Source organism: Caretta caretta, chromosome 3 (assembly GCF_965140235.1).
Source record: "Caretta caretta isolate rCarCar2 chromosome 3, rCarCar1.hap1, whole genome shotgun sequence".
Classification (NCBI taxonomy): domain Eukaryota; kingdom Metazoa; phylum Chordata; order Testudines; family Cheloniidae; genus Caretta; species Caretta caretta.
The window spans coordinates 2254249-2262250 of NC_134208.1; positions in this window are offsets into that span (position 1 = coordinate 2254249).

An 8002-nucleotide genomic window follows, 5' to 3' on the forward strand; every position below is an offset into this window, starting at 1 on the left:
TTCTGAAGCCTGACGGGCGTGTTCTAGACATGCCAGGATCACAGCAGCATGACTGTGAGAACTCGACCGCTACGGATATAAACCACAAACTCTGGTGTGTCTGTGCTGAAAGGCTATCAAATGCAGCTGTTGCATTAGCGTATGCGATGAAATGCCTGTGCTGAACCAATTTCGCTCAGGGAAGTGGCATTGGTAAATGTTGTGCAAAGCTTTAAAGATCCTGGTGGTGCTTCAAACAAGCCAGTCAAATCAACAGCTACATGCCTAATGGTTTATATTGACTATATATTCCATACAAGAGAGTTACAAAACCCTGTTTGAAAAAAACCTGTTTGCAAGAAATCTAAAAGCATTACGGTAGAGTCTGGGGAGGGGCTAACCTGGGGTTGTAAAATAAAACAAACTTGGTAGCTAAATAAAATATCTATTGAAAAGATCTGTCATGGGGTCCACTCATTGCTAAGGCCGCCTCTTCCTAGCTGCTCTGGGGATTAGCTCCCTCCAGGTGCTGCACCATCCTCTGGCCGTCTCTCCATCCGCTGTCCTCTCGCTCCAGGAGCTGCAGCTTCCTCTTTGTGATGCGGCCCTCTGGCCAACTCACTGTGGTCCTCTCCTTCTGGGGTAGCAGGGTCTTTTGGGGCAAACTGTCCCAGGCAGGCAGGCTGCTGACCACTGTCTGGTCTGTGCCACTTCCCCAGGGGCTGGCAGAGGAACCTGGGCCTGCCCTCTACTCTGGGTCCCAGCTCAGGGACCTGGTAGTCAGCAGCCAAGATCTGCACTATCCTAGACCTTGCTGCCTTCTCCTTGAGCCTTGCCTACCTTCTGCTCCCCACCTTCTTCTCTGGCTGGCCAGCCGCAAAACGCCCAACTGAAGGGCTCTCACTTCTATGGCCCCAAACACACCTCCTTTCACCCAGGGAGTGACTGCACCTACTGCCCTGCAGCTCCCAGTGGCTCGCAGCCCCTGGGCTATATACAGGCCCCTCCTGTTCTTGCCTAGCTGAGCCACTGATTAATCCCTGCTCCCTGGCTCCTCCTCCAGGTGCAGCCTGGGCAGTTAACTGGCCCAGCTAGCCACCTTAACCCCTTCTGGTCTTGTGGGGGGTGGGCACCCCCTCACAAGGCCTTTCTACCTGTGTTTCTGTTAAAAGTCCTGTGAGGGCCTTAACTACACTGGGATTTGAAGGGCCCCCACTGTGCTCTCCAGGGAGTTCAGTTATGCCTTTTAGCTGAAATCATTGTGTGAGAACACTGCTACGGTTCCTGTAGGAAGAGAGGCCTATTTCACAACAAACAGATGAAAGGGCTCGAGTAGAAGCGAATGGAACCAAAAGCCTCGTGTTTAAAATAAAGCAAAACCCTCCGGTGTTTTATATATAAACACACGCACACTCCCCTTTGTAAAACATGCGGGTGGATGTTGTTCCATGCGTTTCATATGTTTTAGCACCCTTCTGACAATGGTCTGACTCTTCAAAAGAGGCTGTGGACTACTGCCCTGACACCAGCCCCACACATCACAGGGACCCCATGATAGGGGCGAGGGGGAGACCACAGCCAGCCTGGGATGTGTGATAGCTTTTGTGTAGTGAGGGTGCCCTGTAATTAGTGAGGGTCACCCTGGTGTTTGCTTTTGAGTATTTTTGGCACTGTGATTAGGAAACAACCCCCCCCCCCAGATCCTGGCAACCCCCCAAAAGCAGAACAGACATAAGAGCATCAGAGGATTTAATTGTAACTTTTCCACTCACAGGATTGTAAGTTTGGGGCCCCCGCAGGCAGTTCCGGCTGGCTAGACACAGGTTTCTTCAAATGATCCAGTAATTCGATTTGCGTGACTAACAGCCGGGGCGTAGTGAGAAACTCCAGTTCTTAGCTCCCAGCTGATTTTAAAAGGGGTGTCCACTGGGATGCTTTTCTAGCCGTGCGGGTATGTATTCCCACTAACCCCGCCTCCCCAGCCCTTGGGAGAGCCAGGGCTCGAACTAGCTGTACGGTGAAGTTCAAGCCAGTGTGCAGCAGACACCATTTTGCTCGGCCCAGCGTGATCTCGCGGGTATGGTGCATGCAAGGTCACAATGCACAGAGGACACCAGTTTGCTGTACAAAATGGCATGCCCGGCCCAGCATGACCTCGCACACACTGAACGTACAAGGTCACCCTGTGCGGCGGACGCATTTTGCTCTTCAAAACGGCACCCTCCATGGTGCCTGGGGCCCCAGGAGGAAATAGTTCATTAAAATGGGGTTGTGCCGTCAAAGAGTTTGGGAACCCCTGTGCTAGCCCCTCTGGGTGTTGCACTGGGTGCCTCAGTTTCTCCATCTAACATAGCAATGATGATATGGGGACCTGCTTGTCCATGGGGGCGTTATATGAATGTTTGTAATATGGGTTGGGAGCCTTAGCTCTGTAAGAGCCAGGGATGATTGTCCGCTCCCTCACCTCTCACACACTGGAACTCGAGAGATGTGCTAATCGTGGTGATGATAAATGCCTTGTAACGGGACTTGAAATCCAGTCCCAGCACTTGTTCCAGCCCCTTACATTGGCTGGTACGGATAGCTCTGTCAAAGCTTTGGTTGTAACGCTTTATAAACTCTGGTAACTCACTGATGTAGAGAAAGGTGTTGTGGGCCATAAAATACTCCTACAGCTTAGTTATTAAAGTTCTGTTAAAATGCATCACACTCCACACCTTGCCTCAATCATTAATAACAAAATGGTGAATCTATGCTGCCCACTAAGGCCCACACATATTTAGCCAGAATATCTTTCACTGTTAAGATGTATTTAAAACCACCGTTGTGTTTGGGGACATCTTGCCTGTTCACCAGATCTGCCAGCCATTGTGTGTTCACCTCTGAAACAATAGCCTTCTTTGTTTTAAAATGGATTTCTGGCGGTTTGTATAAAGTGTGCGCATCCTGCTCTGAAAGCTGGGCTCTTAACCTGGCTTCTCTTCAGGGGTGAAAGGAAGGCGGCAGGGGCCGGTACGATGTACCGGTAAAAAGTGGCCACCGGTACCGGCCCCTGCTGCCTTCCTTTAAAGTGGTGCCACGGCAGCGTTTTATCATCGCTGCCTCGTTTGCCCCCCCAGGCTGCTGACGGGGGTGGGGGGAGGCAAAAGCAGCAGCTGCCCCGGGACCAGCAATTTAAAAGGGCCCGGGACTCCGGCTGCTGCTGCGGTAGCGGGAGCAGTGGCCGGAGCCCTGGGTCCTTTAAATCGCAGCTGGAGCCCTGGGTGCGCGGGCCAGGCAGCCTGGAAGGGCTAGCTGAGGGACGCTGGCCCCCTGCAGCCCCGCCACTTCTGCCTGAGGCTCCGTCCCTTACAGGGGGGCCAGAGCTGGCCCCTGTACCAGTAAGTTTTCAATTTTACATTCACCCCTGCTTCTATTCACTGCTTCACCGTGCTTTCTGGCTGCTTGTAAAAGAGGGTTCACCTCCCCCGCCAAAGTTCCCTACATTTCCAGAGAATACATTTTCTTTAGAAGAGCCTTCTGTGTAGACATGGCTGGTAGCTGTAAGGTAATGTGCGTATGGCTGGGTCACAGCCACCAAAAAATATATTAACCATACGGTGACGGCAGTCTAAGGAAATATGGACATCAGGGTGCCTGCTATTACTGATTCAGGGCTGGTGCAGTCTTCAATTTGTTCTTACTCATGTGCTTACGCTTACTCTTGAGCTCCATGTCTCAGGCGTGAGCAAAAACACCTGATGCAAGGCAAATTCTTCCTCCCAGGGCTACCGATGTGTAGGTTCTCAAGGGTCTCTAGAAAGTAGTCATCCAGCTGTTGAGAGATTTTCAGAAAAGAAACTCTGGTAAGCATCCTTTGTTCGATTCACACAGCAAGGTTTCTAGCCCTCAGAACCTCCTGCCCCCTCAATATTTTATGCCCTATTTACCTACGACTCGACTCCAAGGGTCACATTGGTTGATGGAGATTCCCTGGCCTCATCTGAGGCCTCCTCCTCCTCCATGGGTTCAGACCGATGGTGGGCATCACATTAGTCAGATGGCCTCACGATTGTGCGGGTCTCCCGGTAGGGGTCCCTGGTGTCTCCACCAGCGGCTGGGTCAGAGGGCACCCCTTGACCTCCCCGGCCCCCCCTTCAGAACTGTTGCTGACGTAGTGCTCTGCACGTGCCCAAGCACCCTTGGCGCTAAAATGAATGCAGTAGTTGTCAGGGGGGGTTGAAGAATCACCTTTCCTCTCCATGCTGCCTCGACTCTGAAAATGTGCTCTCTGAACAAACTGCCTAGGGAGGTCACAGAAGCTCCTTCACTGGGGGTTTTCAAAAGGAGGCTGGAGCCACCTGTCTGGGATGGGTTACACACAACAAATCCTGCATCTGAGCTGGGGGTTAGACTAGATGACCCTACTAACCCTGTGGGTCTCTGGTTTTATGGCCTCTTTCATATCTTGAGGGCTTCTGGGGCAATGGTACCAAATAGCCAACAGCTAAGCAGTAGAGACCAGCTTTCTGGCCTAGACACCCTCCCTGCTTGGTCTGGGGCTTGGCAGTCCCACAGCCCACAAGACCCCCAGTGTCACGGAGTCCCCGGGCGATGCTCTGGAACTGCTCCCTACGAAGCCAGGCGGGACTCTGGGGAAGTCTCCTTTCTGGGAGCAGCCTGTCTGCAGGACACACAGCTCACCCGGCTTCCACCTTCCTGGGTCTGACCTCGGAGCATTCAGCATCCTCTGCCCCTCCCTGCGCTTCCCACAGCGAGTCCGTCCAGGCGGGGTCCTGGGGAAGCCAGAGGGTCCTGCACCCCAACTTTACAATCAGACGTGACTCTCAGCCAGCCAGTAAAACAGAAGGTTTATTAGATGACAGAAACATGGTCTAAAACAGAGCTTGTAGGTGCAGAGAACAGGACCCCTCAGCCGGGTCCATTTTGGGGGGCAGTGAGCCAGACAACCCCACCTGCACTTCACTCCATATCCCCAGCCAGCCCCAAACTGAAACTCCCTCCAGCCCGTCCACCTCTGGGCTTTGTCCCTTTCCCGGGCCAGGAGGGCACCTGATTCCTTTGTTCTCCAACCCTTTAGCTCTCACCTTGCAGGGGGGAAGGCCCAGGCCATCAGTTGCCAGGAAACAGGGTGTCGGCCATTTTCTGTGTCCAGACTCCTGCACACACCTGCCCTCTAGGGCTCTGCAACAATCATACACCCTTATCCCACCACTGAGATACTTAAGAACTGCCTAGGGGAAACTGAGGCACCCCCACAATATTCAGAGAAAACATTAAGAACAGTCTCACTTCGTCACACCCAGTGTTTGGCTCATGCTCCAGAGCAGGCCTATGAGGACCAAGACTGCTTGGCGGAGGGGAGCAGAAGGAATCAGGGGGTTGTCTCACCCCTGGAAGTAAAAACCAACATGTATGTTGCAGGCCCCTCGGGCAGGGTCTCAGGAGACATCAGGGGTGTAATTTCCAGGCCCTTCCTGGTAGTGATAGGTCAAGGCAAGACGAGGAGATACGACCGGAAGTTCTACCTGTGTCCCTGTGCACATGCCCAGGGGCAGGGCCTGTGTCACTGTCTTAGAGCTGACTGGTCAGGGGGCAGCACTGTGGGGCTGATTGACAGGATACACTTGCACTGTTGGAGTGGGAAGAAATACAGGGCCCAGTGCTCTGCAAGGGGCATGAACCCCAGCAAAACATCTGCAGGATCAGATCCGAAGGAAGGGAACAACCCTGACCAACTCTCAGGGGGGACTCTCCAGCAGGGAGATGGAGATGGAGATGGCTGGGGAAGGGGGTTTGTCTCTCGGGGAAGGGCTGGGGGCCCTGTTGCTCCCCAGCAGAGATAGGTCTGTCATCACATGACGCTGCTCTGGCTCTTGGCTGTCCAGCTGCAGCTCTGGAGCACAGTGAGGTTTCCTGGGATCCAAGCAATCACTGTTCCAAGTCTGGCTCAGGCCAGCGTTGCTAGGGAAGCCTTCACTCGCCTGATGATCTATAATGTACCGTGCCCAGGCCCCTCCTCCAACACGCTGCGCGTGAAATCAGAGACCCAGACATAGGAATTATTAAACCCCAACCTACAAACCTTAGCCAGGAAAAGAATTAAATACACGAGGCGTCTGCCTGGAATTCTTGCTACATGACACGCTGGCTGGTGGGAACATTGCTCTTGGTTACAGGTTGCAAAACTGTTAGAAGGGAGCCAATATAAGAGCCTGGAACAAGTGCTGGGACTGGATTTCATGTCCTGTTGCTGCATTACAAGGCATTTGTTATCATCACGATTAGCACATCTCTCGAGTTCCAGTGTGTGAGAGGTGAGGGAGCGGACAATCATCCCTGGCTCTTACAGAGCTAAGGCTCCCAACCCATATTACAAACATTCATATAACGCCCCCATGGACAAGCAGGTGAGTCCATATCATCATCGCCATGTTAGGTGGGGAAACCGAGGCACCCAGTGCAACACCCAGAGGGGCTAGCACAGGGGTTCCCGAACTCTTTGCCGGCACGACCCCATTTTAATGAACTATTTCCTCCTGGGACCCCAGGCACCATGGAGGATGCTGTTTTGAAGAGTACATTCAGTGTATGCGAGGTCACGCTGGGCCGAGCATGCCATTTTGTACAGCAAACTGGTGTCCTCCGTGCATTGTGACTTTGCACGCACCATACACGCGAGGTCACGCTGTGTGGAGCAAAATGGTGTCTGATGCACTCTAGGGATTGTCAGGACCCCTTCTGCTGATGGTGCAACCCCATCTGGGGTCACGCCCCACAGTTGGGACCCGCAGGTCTAGCGCCAACACAAATTATTGGCTTTGATAGAATTCTTATCTGCAGGATAATTCCCTCCACTGCAGGAATTCCCGACGGAGTCTCCGGCCAGTGTTTGCTCGTGGGCAGATTGGATGAGCCAGAAGTCCCTTTCTGGCCCTATAAACCACCCAGGATAGTAAGACTCCAAGGCTCCAGAATGCCTCCCACTCTCAGGCCAGGTTGCAGCCTCCACCCTACTCCTCCTGGCAGCAGGAAGTGCATTTGTGTGGGAGGGTGGGACACAGAGATCTGCCGCTCCACGTCCATCATCGGAAGCTCCCAGCTTCATTGATCCAGCACGGTGCGATCATACAGCTGAGCAAGCACAAGGTGAAATGGAAACAGCCTGGATTGACCCGTCAGACAATCCCACTTGCTGAGGAGCTTTGTTCCACCAGGACTCACCTCATATTCCCACTCAAAGGTGTCCTGCAGCATACAACCTGCCCAGTAGCCTTCTGGTCATGGGTCCTGTCAGTGCAGTGCCTGCAACAGCTAATTAGCTATTGTCTCTGCCCTGCTGAGCAATCACACAACCTGGCAACAGAGCTGCCACTGTCGGATGCTGCAGCCACCACCCGCATCTTGCTCCACACACCCCTTGGAGCCCGAGCAGGCCCAGAGGCTGAGGGATCACGGCAGTCATGTGCTTGGAGCTTGTGCTCAGTAGGTGGTACCAGGCTGGCCCCAGAGGTCTCTTCACCCAGTCCAGGTCGACAGTTAATCTGCTCCAGAATGCGTTAGCTGATTTTCCAGGGAAGAACCTGTTGAGCTTGTGACCAGAGCCAGGAGATCTCTGACGGTGGGAGAGCTGGTCTGACGACAGGTCTCCCCGGGAGCGTGGCAGCCATCAGGCCCGAGTCACATGGGGCAGGTGGAGATGGCAGGAGGTGAAGTGCGGTGGGCATGAGACTAGCGGAAGGGAGTGCAGGGCACGGGCTGGGAGCAAGAACGCCTGTTGTGGAGGAGGTGCCTTGGCAGGGGGTTGTGGCTGCAGCTTGGCGGTGGGAGAGGCTGCAAAGGGGCTGATGGGGGGAGGCGGTACCACAGCCACCATGCCTGCACATTTCAAACCCCCTCACGTTTGCTGCTGTTCTGGTGCCCACCTGCCCGGCCTTGTCTCCAGGGGGCTGCTGGCTGCTGCAGCCCAGCTCTCCTGGCCTCCTTGCCCCCTTGGGAGGAGCCCAAGCCACTGCCCGCTCCA